The sequence below is a fragment of the Callithrix jacchus genome, chromosome 18, assembly GCF_049354715.1.
Source record: "Callithrix jacchus isolate 240 chromosome 18, calJac240_pri, whole genome shotgun sequence".
Taxonomy (NCBI): Eukaryota; Metazoa; Chordata; class Mammalia; order Primates; family Cebidae; genus Callithrix; species Callithrix jacchus.
In genome coordinates this window covers 36,806,054-36,819,274 of record NC_133519.1, presented here as the reverse complement: position 1 = coordinate 36,819,274, position 13,221 = coordinate 36,806,054, and the positions used below count along the sequence as shown (strand labels likewise).

The window sequence follows — 13,221 nt, the reverse complement described above, 5'->3', positions numbered from 1 at the left end:
GTGGAAGTATCAGACTGGAAAATTGCCCAGTGATCTGTTACAAACATATTGTCAACTGCTGGAGCCTCCAGTGCCTGTCCCTGCAGTGATGGGTGAATGCCATTCCCTTTGGCTCTTTGGAAGCCATGTCTGTTCTGATTCATACTGCTGTGGAAAAAGCAGCATGCCTAGAGACAGAGGCATTCAAAGGCATGAGCACGTTGTCTGCAAATGAAGGATGGTGTGGGGGAGTGTGGGGGTTAAATGCAATCACACTCAAATATGGGAGGGAAAACTTCCCTCCCTTCTGCCTCTGCCGCTGCCTCTACCCTGTACTTGTCCCAAAGCCCCATGTCAACTGAGTAGCATCTCCCACCTGCTTTTTATTATATGGACAGTGGGTTGGGGACCCTAGAGAGCCCACTTACAACATTCTCCACCATCAAATCTACAAAACAAACTTATTTCAAACCTGATATTCAAAGGCCTGTGTACAATAGGCAACTGACTTCCTAATATGATGTAAGGGTCCAGAAAAGTGTCCCTATTTCAAATTATCTACCCGTCTAGTTGGATATATTGTTCCTTACTTTCTCCATTAACTCAGTTTTCATCTTAAGGAGATATGTGGTTTTTTGTTTTTGTTTTTGATGGAGTTTTGCTCCTTTGCCCAGGCTAGAGTGAAGTGGCTTGGTCTCAGCTCACTGCAACCTCCGTCCCCCAAGTTCAAGCGATTCTCCTGCCTCAGCCTCCTGAGTAGCTGGGATTGTAGGTGCCCACACCCTGCTAATTTTTGTATTTTTAGTACAGATGGGATTTTGCCATGTTAACCAGGCTGGTGTCGAACTCCTGACCTCAGATGATCCGCCCACCTTGGCCAATATGTGCATGTGCATTTTTATTTAATTTACAGTATATTGTTACCTGGCCAGGGTCATACATGAGAAAACTAACACATTAGAAGTGCTTTATTTCATTAACTAATCCATTATTACCCTTGGCCCCTTGTAGGAGACTTGAGAGAATGGGACACGACACATGATGGGCAACTTTTGATGAGAGGAGCTAGAACCAAGTTGACAGCAGTGCTGTATGTGTGTTGTGGGGATGGGTTCACTATGAAAAATAGCTGAGATAAAAGGCAGTAGTACACCTTTTCCTAAAGAGCTTGTAGATATCAGACAAAATAGACATGTTCACCAGTTAGGTAAAATATACTCAAAAAGGAAATTGACAAATGTTCCCCAGTGACTCTGTTGAGTGATGAGTGTTGTGACAGGGTTCTGTGGAGTTCCTCCAGGTAGCCTTCCTAGGATGGCTTTTCAGCTGAGTTGAGAAGGGCTGAGGGATTGCTTAGCATCACACAAAGCTAGTTTCACTGGTCAAGGAGTAGGCAAGAGGTGAATTACTTTGAAAAGGTCCATTATCAGATATTCGGGATGGCAGGTGTTGATGAGAATGAACACAGTGGAGAGAGGACGTGAAAGTTGCTGGCTGCCTGTTCCCACTGGTCCAGGGAAGTGATGAGCATAAAGAAAACAAATAATTGAAATGGACACAAATCAATTAGATGATGACAAATAAAAATTTTAATAGCCCAGGATGAAATGCTATTAAAAATGACTTGTCTGAGCCTGATGTTTTTAGATTTACATTTAAATGTAATTAACACTGAATGGCACTTACTGCTGTTCTCATTCTGCCAGTTGATGGTGTTCTTTAGAGTGCTGTGGAGATGCTGGGAAGCATTATATTTAGAAAATACTCGTCCCTATTTTCATTCATTTGTGCTTTAACTTCCCTCATTATATTGCATTAGGAAAAAGAGTGTCATTGCTTCCTGGTGCATCCACTCCTGCGGCTCATTGCCCCAGATGAAATCATCATCAGCTTAAGACATCACAGCCATCTTCACAGCAACCAGCTCCATCCTGAGAGCACACTCGTCAGCTCATATAGCCTTCATTCCCCTGGTTATTTATTACTAAAATGATTTGATATGGAAAAATAGATTTGGGTTCCTAAGGCTTTGGGGTAAATTGCTACTTTTGTTTTTCAAGAGAGATGGCTATCAAGTAAGGAAAATATGTTTTCAGACTGAGATTGACATGGTCCCTTGAATGCTGTCACTAATCCTCCCCCAGCACTTTTTTTTTTTTGAGATGGAGTCTCGCTCTTTTGTCCAGGCTGGAGTGCAGTGGTGCGAGCATAGCTCACTGAAGCCTGAACCTCCCAGGTCATTCCCCTGGCCTCAGCCTCCTGCATAGCTGAAACCAAAAGCGCTTGGGTTACAAGTGTGAGCCACCATACTCAGCCTCTACCTCTCCCTCTGTTTCAGGCTCTTCATTGTGAAAATGGGTGTGTCACTTCCTACCTTGCAGAATTGTTTGCAAAGATCAAATAATTAAAGGACGCAGGTGCTTTATGTGCATGATTCTATTTTATCTACAAAGTAAAAGCTATTGTTCTTGTGTTATAATCCATTCCAAAATTTGATGACTTAAAATAACAATTTTTTGATCTCGTATAGTTCTGTGAGTTGATGGGGCTCAGCTGCGGTTCTTCTGCTGGCCTTGCTTGGGATCTCTTACATGGTAGAGTCAGAGGCAAGTAGGACTGAAGTCACGTGGGCTCAGTGGAAATGCTGGAATGTCTGGGTCCCTCTCTCCACATGGTCTCAGGGCTTCACCTCTCCTTGTGGCCTCTTCATATGGTGTCTCCGGGATAAACTTCTTACGAGGCAGCTCAGGGCCCCCAAAAGCACAAAAGCCGTGTCTACCAAGCCTTTTAAAGTCTAGGTTCTGAATTCCCAGAAGATCACTTTCAGTTTTCTTCTGTTTATTCAATCGGGTCACAGGCCAGCAGAGTTGGAAAGTGGAGGGAACTGCACCAGAGCAGTAATATCAGGAGGCATGGCTTATGAGAGGCCATGTCTCCTGGAGTCTGGGCCTGATGTTTTCATTTTACTCATGAAAAAAAGTAGGATTAGAGAGTCAAGTAGTTTTCTCAGAGTCACAGACCTAGTAAATAGAACCAAGATTCAATCCGAGGCATCCTGAGTATCAGAGCTTACACCTTTGACCACAAAAGTTAGTTACTTAGAAATTCCTAAAATAGTGCCTGGCACATATAGGGTATTTCCTCATGGAATCTAATTTTATTTCTTTTCCTCTTCACCTTATTTCATAACATTTATACTGTATCAGTTACTCAACTATTTATCCAGCTTCTGTTATGTGCCAAGCACTGTGCTATAGGTACTGAAGATAATACAGCAAACAAGACAGAACTACTCTTTCCTTGTGGACCTTTCAATATTTGATACTTATGTAATAGCAAATAGAAGGTGCTTGAGAAAAGGCTCCTTTCAATGAGGCCTGGCGTTTGGGATCTGACCACTGGCCTGATACTGACTTTGCTTTTAGCTGAGTGGTGGAGCCTGGAGAGGGGAGCAGGATGGGAGGAGCACAGACCTGCCATGCCTGCCTCATGCAGCCTAGGCTTCGTGGAGGTCATCTAAGCCTGACTTTCAGATCAGGACATGCCAGTTAATATTCCCTAGACCTCTGATAAAGGAGGCATCCAGTTAATAATCTGTACTTTTTTAAAGTAACTTTTACTTTTTCTGTGTTATATGACTAATGCTTGCTCATTAGTGGAAAAGTAAGAAAATAGGCAAAAGAAGAGAGAAGAAAAAAAATCCATTATCCACTAACCAGAGGTAATAATTATTGACATTTTGGCATATTAGTATTGTACTGTATCGATAAATCACATTTTTATTAAGAATATGCTATGTGTCAGGAACATACTAAATGTTCCTATTTGTAACCAGATTCTTTTCTTTAGCAATATATCATGAATATCTTTCCATGCCAGTAAATATAATTATAGAACATCAGCCACACTTATTCATTATCTGCCAATATATGGATATTGTATAATTCATTAGCCAGTTGCTTATTGTTGGACATCTGATTCTCTGCAATTAGCATTTTTGTAGCTAAATGTATGTGCACATTCTTATACATGTTTGTATAAATTTCTCAAAGTAAAAAAATTGAGAGAAAATCTGCATATCTTTCAAACTTTTGACTTTTTTTTTCAAATTAGGAAAGACTGCACCCATCAAAGTGCTCAGCATTGAGTGTGTACCCATTTCTTACTCCCTAACTAACATGAATGGCTTTTAGCTTAAAAAAAAATTACTACTAGTTTGACAAGCAACCTATGGTGTCTTGTTTTAATTTGCAGTTATTTGATTAATGTTGAGGTCTGACATTTTAATATCTCTACTGACGTATTGTATCCTTCTTTTGTAAGCTGTTGGTGCGTGTCTTTCATCTGTCTGGTTCCTATGGGTGGGCCACTTTGTCCCATGTCTCAGCCCCAATATGAGCCCCAATTCTCGTGGCTAGATGATTCTTGATGCCTATTTCTTCCAGACCTTGCCTACATTTCACTTCCTCTTGCACTACGACCCTGGCTTACCTCCCCAGGGATGGCGGGTCTGTCCCTGATTCCTGGCCTGGGGACTCACTTCCTGCTACTCATTGACTATCAGGTATTCAAATCCAAAAAATTGTCTACTTCTCAAATAGGCTGCCTACTGGAATCTGCTAATCTCCCCACGCCCTGCTGATTCCTGAGGATAGGCCTCTCCCATGCCAGCCTGCTGCCTGTCACCTGGCTTCTTGCAGGATCCCCTAACATTCAGATTCTGTTTCTTCTTTTTTTCTGTGCCCCACACCTGCTTACCCCAGGCTGATGCTACCCCAGGCCTAGTCCTCTGCTATTAACCTTGTTCTTTCCAACTATGAATGCACTGTCTATTCCCATTTTAAGATGCAAGAAAACAGAAACCAGAAAAACTGGCTTATCTAGAACAGCATGACAAATAAGCTAATGGTACCATCTGTCCACAAGGGGTCTTAATCTGAGCTCTAGACTGTAGGAGGCTTGAAAATTCTTACAATCTCATAATTGTATGTTTATTTGTATCTATACTTTTTGGAAGAACAGTTCCTTAGTTTTGTAAGATTCCCTAGGACTACTGGTCCTCAAAACATGTATGCACAGCCAAGAAGCATGACTACTATTACTACTGCTGCCGCCACTCTCACTAATACTACTTTTGATGACAAAATGAGTGCAAAAGCAAGATATGGAACATATCATTTTGGAGGAAAATAGTTGCTATGAAAATGTCCTTAAATCAACTTTTGAGGTCACTTGAACAGCTTTCTAAAAGGACCTGTCTAATCCCTGTCTCAAGTTCTTTGAAGCTCTAAAGTCTTTGGGCCTGATAGCTACAGCGGTCACCTAATAAAACTCTGCATGTCCTGAGATAATGGTGCAGGATCACTCTCCACGCATCTTCCCTGATGTCAACAGCACTCTCAGGCAATTGTTGGGGAACTTCCAAAGGCAATACCTGTAAGAAGAGAAGAGAAAAACACTTCCTATCTGAGCAGTCACATCAGCACTGCTTTAATTAACATGAAGAACTGGAAATGATCACTACTGTCCCAGAAGAGGAAAAGGGCGTGCAGGGTGGGGAAGGGCACAAGGCACCCAGGATGACATCGCTAAATCCTGCCTGCTGGACACTCTCCAGGGTCACACATATTTCTTAAGTTGATCCTACCAGACATTCAGTTAGAAAATCTAGGTTTGAGGCATCTATCTTCCACTTAGGGTTGTGTGACTTCAGAAAAGTCTCTTTCCCTTTCCAGAAAAAGGCCTTCACTTCCTCACCAAAAAAAGAATTTGGGCAAAATAGTTTTTAAAGTCCATTTGTATTCCAACAATTCCATAATGGTACTATTCTTTAAAATATTATGTCTGTAATTCTAATTTTTTTAGAAAAATAATAGTGGCATCTTGAAAGATAACTAAAAGGGATGAGCAAGGACTGATATAAAAATGTGAACTGGGATAGTCAATCCCTCATTTCCCCAGGGAAGCATCAGAAAACACACAGAAACTGGCTGAAATAACCTACAGGAGCTCTGAAAACAGTCAAAAGTTTCCAGCAACTAAGCAAACATTTAATCAAGGAAAAGCTACATATAAAAAAGGAGGCAAATTCATGGTGATTCACTTGCCCTTCTCCTACACTCTCCGCAGCATGGTACAGTGGGTCTGGAGGAGGGGCAGTCCAGTTCCCCATTCCCGCCTTTGAATCAGAAAAGCAGAGAAGACCAAAATTGCAATGTTCCAACATGTCTGGGAGCTCCATGAAAGATGATTCTGTGTCTCACCCAACTTGGAACTTAAGTGAGAAGTGGCAGGGCTGCTCGTGAAAGCTGCAAGAGACTACAGACCATACACCCATAGAGCTGTTTTTCCAAATAACCAATTTCCAACAAAAAGCACAGGGTGTACAAAGAAACAGGAAAGCATAGGTTGTTCAAAGGAAGAAAATAAATCTGCAGAAATAATCTCTGAAAAAGCACAGACATTTGACTTATAGACAAAGACTTTATTTATTTATTTATTTATTTATTTTGAAAGAAAAGGGGGAGAGAGAACAGGAGTCTTGCTCTATTTAGACTTTAACTATTTTAAATATGCTCAAAAAGCTAAAAGAAAGCACAAAGAACTAATGGAAGTCAGCAAAAATCAATACACAAACAAAATGAGAGTATCAGTGTTCCTTCTATCCATATGTGATTTTGTATTATAGGCACAAAATTGAATCTGGATTACAATGACATTCTAAGTTGTATTCACTGTACAGTAATCCCCCATTATCAGCAAAGGATAAGTTCAAAGACCCCTAGTGGAATCTAGGGGCAGATTGTACTGAACCCTATATACACTGTTTATTCCTGTCTCATAATGGGCAGGTAGCACACCGGACATATATACACTGGAAAAGGGGATCACCCATGTCCCAGGTGAGATGGAGCAATATTTCATCATGGTACTCAGAATATTAGGCAATTTTAAACTTACAAATAGTTTGTTTCTGGAATTTTCCATTTAATATCTTTAGCCTGCAGTTGACCACAGGTAACTAAAACCACAGAGCATGAAACCATGAATAAAGAGGGACTACTGTATCTTCTATATTTTGGAAACTATGCTAGATGCGTTATATACTTTGTATACTTTGTTTCCTTCATTCACCAACAACTCTTCAAAGGTATTGTTATTATACTCCTTTACAGATAATGGGCATATAATTCTCTTATGTCCTCTTGACAGCTGAGGTCATTTTTGGCTACAGAGAAACTGCTGGAGGTTGTTCCCACTACTTCCCCCACATTCGGCACTATTGTCTCACCCAGGTTTAAGCCTCTTTTCCATGATTCCCATCCTAACTAAGCTCCTCTGTGCTCTCTATCCTACATACCTTCTCGTAACCCTTTCACTTTGTGAGATGCATTTCTCCCCTCTTGCAACCAGGGCTGTGAGTGCCAAAAGGGTCATGCAAATAATGACTGGACAGTGGTTTCTGGACCAGGCAGATTATTAGGATTATCCTGGGAGTCTTTTTAAAAATACAGATTCTTAAACCCCACTTAAAATCTGATCACATTCTCCAATAGTGAGGCCAGGGTTTTGGTGTGGGTAAACTCTCCTGCGGATTGTAATGCTGGTGTCAATCATGCTTTGGAGAATGGCTGTGGGGACTCCGAGCAGATTGCTCCTGATACAGGGAAAGTTTACCCAGTTTACTCACAGCAGTGGTCAGTGAGGAAGTCAAACTCCACCTGCTTTTTAAGGACACATGAAATTCAGATAAATGATCATGATTGAGAGGGCATTTCGTCCTTGGACAGGGGCCATGCTAATCTTCCCTGTATCGTTCCAATTTTAATATATGTGCTGCTGATGCGAGCCCTGAAAGGGCATTTCAGACAGGATAGATGGTATAAACAGGATACAGAGGCAGGGAGACACATGACCTATTAGGAAATAATGGGAAATGTTAGTCAAGGAGTAATAACTGTTCCTGATGCTTCCCTCCATGTACACAGAGTTCTGTTAGAGTAACAGTCCTGGCCTTTCTTTATCCCTTCATTCATTCTACCCCAGTGCAGTTTAGGGAAGAAGCTGAGCCTGTGCTTTCCAGCACCTGCCCTTCCTCCTCTTTGGGAGTCAGCTGCTTGTGGGCAACACAGGAGCTCCCCCGTCCTCCATGTCTTAGCTTTCAGGAGGAGGTTCCGCTCCTGCATCCAACACTACCTGAGGCTGGGTGGGTAGAAACTTGAGGTTTCAGTATTAATTACTTCACTAGCCTGAAGTTACATGCTACATTCTTCAGTATTAATGTCTTAGTTCAAGCTGCTATAACAAAGTTACATAGACTGAATGGCTTGTAAACAACAGATCTTTATTTCTCAGAGTTCTGCAGGCTGGAAATCTGAGATCAGGGTTTTAACACAATTGGTTCTACCGAGGGTTCTCTACTAGGTTGCATCCTGCTGACTTCTTGTATCCTCACATGGCAGAAAGAGGGTGAAAGAGCTCTCTAGGGTCCCTTTTATAAGGGCATTAATCCCATTTGTAAAGTGTCCACCCTTATGATCTGACTACCTCCCAAAGGCCTTACCTCCTAATATTATCACATTGGGGGTTAGGATTTCAACATATGAATTTGTTGAAATTGTATAGTCCAGTGCAATTAGCCACTCAGAAAACAAAGGTAATATGTTCATCTCCTTTCTACCTTACTCATTTATTTCATTTCTTAATTGTCTTAGAACTCAGCCAAGAAATAATGGTGCTATTTGTTAGGTCCCTCAATCCCCCAATAGGAGAACAGTGTTGAAAGGGAAAGATGAGGTCAGCTTAAAAAGCAGCTAGCATGCCAAACTTCATGCCAGGGGTTCTTCAATTTCTTAGGGTCACAAATTTTTTTGAGGCTCTGATAAGAGTCATGAACATTCTCCCCAGTTAAAGATATATTATCAAAATTATCAGGGAGGTTCTTTAAAAAAAAAAAAAGATTCAATGGTGAAACCCATGTTTTGATGTAGATAAAATCTTCTGCAGACAATTCTGATGTTCACTTAGCATTACATTCTATTTCAGGGTATCCACACATTTCCTGAAGCCTATCCGTGGGCTGTTCTTTCCCAATGTTAAGAACTCTAGCTCTAGTCAACAAGGGCAGTTGTGTTCCAGGAATGACAAAAGAGACATGGCAGGCTCAGTGATGTGGTTCTGATAGTGATGTGGGCATTTCATCTCAATATCCAAATTGATTGTACAAGAATTATAAGCTTAAAAGAGCAAAAAGGTCAGCCTTTTTGTATCTCCTTGGTGGAATTCATGGCAGATTTGTGCAGGCCACTGGGAGTCTGATGGAAAGAGGTTACCCATCCCTGTACTGGAGAACACTGAGAAGCATAAGGGTTCTGTTGTTCTGGGATTCCTATGGCTCCAAGACATGGCTCTTACAGCAGATGATGGGTTATGAAGAATGGGTGATGTTATATTTGGCTTTTCTCATTAGTGTTTCTTCTGCCCTTCCATTCTCTCCACTGCCCCCCAAAAACTCCCACCAAATCACAGCTTCTTCTTCCTTAACCTAAAGCATATAATGCTAGGAATTTTGGAAATGGAAACAGGCTAGTCTGTCCAGAAATCTCCAGAGCATTGTAGACTAATACATTAAAATTAAAGGGAAACAGAAGCCATCACTGCAAATTGCAACATTATTGTTCAAGCCAAGATCGTCCTAATTATAAACTAGCATTTTTATAGATGTCACAGGGGCTGTTTTAGTGCCGCTTTGCTGATGCTAAAAAGACAGTGTGGAAATGTGATCAGGGATTCTCACACTACTGTCTAACTGGAGGAAAAAAAGAGTTAATTAGACTCTTTTTGGCATATTACTGAAGACAAGCTTATTAGACACATTTACAAGCTAATGATATGCCTATACTCTGCTATCAAAAAATGCATTGAAATAAACTGATTTACAGTTCAGCCATTTTCATTTCCTTAACTCATATATTCACAATTACCCAGATTTAATTAGCATGGAATCAGAATATTTCTGGGGCCCACGCTGCAAGGTGCTAATGGTATGTTCTCTGCTCATCCTGCCTTTCTAAACCTATCTTGGACCACAGGTAGCCCCCACCATGCTTGTTGTCCACTTTCTAGGATGAACAGCCTTGATTTCACTAAAGTCCACTGAATCAACAGTGACGGATTTCAGAGCTGTCACTCTTGAAGAGTGCAAATGTGTCAGGGAGAGGGGAAAGACACGACGGGGGCAGGCAGAAGGCAGTGGAATGGCTTGGGTAGCTAAGGCTACATTCCTCTCCTGAGCTTCCTGGGGAAGGGAGCAAGTGTGGAAGGACAGGGGCATTTCCCTCCCCAGATCAGAAACTGAGGGCCTCCCGATGAGTCCTGAGTCACACATTTGGGGCCAGGATAAAGCCCTTCTCCACTGAAGCTGACTTTTCACAGTGCTTTTAGTGATCATTTTGATAGACACAGCCATCTAAGCCTGTCGCAGCTGGAGAGCCTGGCTCTGCCACAGCAGGTTACATCAGCTCCCTAACCCCTGGTTTCACATTTGTAAGATAGAGATCATAGCAGTTCTTTCCTCAAAGTGTTTTTGGGAAGATTAAATGTGCATGTAAAGTGTCTAGCAAAGTGTCTGGCCTGTGGTAAGTGCTCAGTAAATGTTACCTGGGATTATTAACATTATTATCACTATTCCTGCACTCTTGTGCCTAAGAGCCTTTGATGGGTCCCTATTTCCTAGAGGAGAGAACCTGAATTACTTAACATGGTCCTCAACATCCTTCAGATTCTCATCTTGATTTCCTTTTCCAGCTTCCTTGTTACTTCTTCTCCTGTAAAGCCACACGCTAGCTCCACAAGCTGCCAGCCTCGGAGCATCCCTTTGTCCTGGGCTCATGCCACTCCCTCTGCCTGCACCATTCTGCTCTGCTGACCAGTGGCCCTCCCTTCCCAGTCCCACAGAAAGGCTCCTCCTTCTTAGGAGCTCAGCTCCCAGGACCTCTCTAGACCACTGTTCCCTGACACCTGCCCTTCCAGGTGAATAATGGCTCCTGCCCAGATTGTGCCACACATACCTCTTTCAGGTATCATCTCCTTCACAGTATGAGCATCAGTTGTTTACCAGGCTGTTCCTCTTGCCACTGTGCTTTTCCAGGACAGTAACCAGAACTAATTCCTACTTTTATACCAGGATCTGACACAATGCTAGGCACAACCAGGTACTAAACGAATGTTTATTTGCATCCAGTGGAATCGAGTTAAATTAAGCTGATTTGAACTAGAGTTTTAACTAGATCACTTTTTTTTGTTGTTAACTAGATCACTTCTAAAGTGCCTTCCAAACTTAAGATTCCACAAGCCCCTGATTTTATAAAATGCTGAATTTAACTCCCTTCTCTGAGCCTCAGTTTCCTTGTCTATAAAAAGTGAATGATAATTTCTAACTCACAGGGCTATTGGGAGACGTAAATGGGTTAATTCATGTGAGAAGACACTGTAAATTTCAACTGCTACACAATGTTAAGTAGTACAGACTTTCTTACCCTTGTGCATCTTCTGGGAGATGACAGGATAATAGAAACGTACATTGTCTGTGCAGCTAAATTTATATTAGGTTGGTGCAAAAGCAATTGCAATGTTTGCCATTACTTTCAATGTTAAAAAGTGCAATTACTTTTGCAACCAACCTAATACTTGTTGTAAATGTTTTTCCCATTCCAATTCCCCTTAGTAAAGGTAATCTAAGGTTCATTCCTTCCCCCAGGGGAAGGGGAGCATTCCCTGCTATTCATTTGAATTGGATAGAACGGGGATGAATGCTTGGAGTAAGTCTCCATACAGTGTGGCCTTCCGTTCAGATTCCCATCTCAGTTCCTGTAATAGAAGGATGGCAGAGAATGCCTTTTTTCCTCCTTCCCCTTTCTTCAACCTGCTCCATAATATCAAAGCCCAGTCCATCTTTTTGTGATGATACTCATCATCAAAGACATCATGTGAGTTTGATGCCAGAGACTTTGTATTCCAGTGACTAACAATGTTATGGAAAATTATTTCTTTAGAACTAAGCTACTTCACTGTCAAAGAAAATGTCACTTTTGCAAGGTACTAAATGTGGGTTATTGGGAGCATGGATTCATTGAGGTAAAGTCACTCAAGAGCAATTTCTGGCAAGTACTTTCCCAAGTGTTACCTGAATTCCTGTGTTCCAAAATGACAGCTCCTGTTTGAGGCATCTTTTGAAGAAAAAGGATTAATTCACCAAATAGGAGAATTGGAGAAGTCCTCCTTATTGCCACCCAGTCCAGTGCAGTCAATGCCCTATCATCTCCAGTTTCCACCATATGCGGGAAACTACTCTTAGCCCCCAAAGGTGCAGCCGGGTAGCACTTCCGGCAGCATTCCCATTGTGCCCCAGATGAGCTCAGGAAGGAGACACTCAATTGTGAGAGGAGAAAAGAAAGGGCAACTCTTCCTTCTCTATAGGTAGCTGTGCAGTTGCAACAAAGGCTGGGCTAGATATTTGCCCATCTGTGGGAACACAGCCCTGAAATGGGGTTGGGAACACTACAGAGAATAAGCTGTTGGATCAAAGAACGCACAGAGTCATCTTTACTCACAGGACACATCAGTGGGTCTACTGTCCTAAGTATTTCACTGATTTCTGAAATTACAACGATAAATAACTTCATGAAATATTCTGTGTGCCTGTTTGGATGTGCACATAATACATTCGTATCTACACAGAATCATAGCATGTTTAAAGCAGAAGAAAGAAGACTGTGAGACATTAAAAGACAATGACTGTTCACATTTTTATCTTAGGCTCAGGGGTACATGTGCAGGTTTGTCATATAGGTAAATTGCATGTTGCAGGGGCTTGGTGTAGAGATTATTTGGCCACTCAAGTCATAAGCATAGTACTTAATAGGTAGTTTTTGATTCTCACTCTCCTCTTACGCTCCACTCTCAAGTAGGCCTCGGGTCTGTTGTTTCCTTTTTTTTTCCTTATCTAATTTTTATTTATTTATTTTTATTGCATTTTAGATTTTGGGGTACATGTGAAGAACATGCAAGATTGCAAGATTGTTGCATAGGTACACACATGGCAGTGTGATTTGCTGCCTTCCTCCCCATCACCTATATCTGGCATTTCTCCCCATGCTATCTCTTCCCAACTCCCCACCCCCCACTGTCCCTCCCTTTTTCCCCCTGACAGACCCCAGTTTGTGATGCTCCCCTCCCTATGTC

At 41.7% G+C, this 13,221-nt stretch overlaps 1 long non-coding RNA gene and 1 other non-coding gene across 2 annotated transcripts in view; one reads left to right on the top strand and one right to left on the bottom strand.

Moving 5' to 3' along the window:
- The window catches only part of LOC144580082 (uncharacterized), a 91,324-nt gene that overhangs the window by 53,767 nt on the left and 24,336 nt on the right, over positions 1 to 13,221 (top strand). The window lies entirely within an intron of this gene.
- LOC118149324 (U6 spliceosomal RNA) lies at positions 7,729 to 7,831 on the bottom strand. Its single transcript, XR_004736712.1, has one exon. It is a non-coding gene; the product is annotated as a U6 spliceosomal RNA (small nuclear RNA).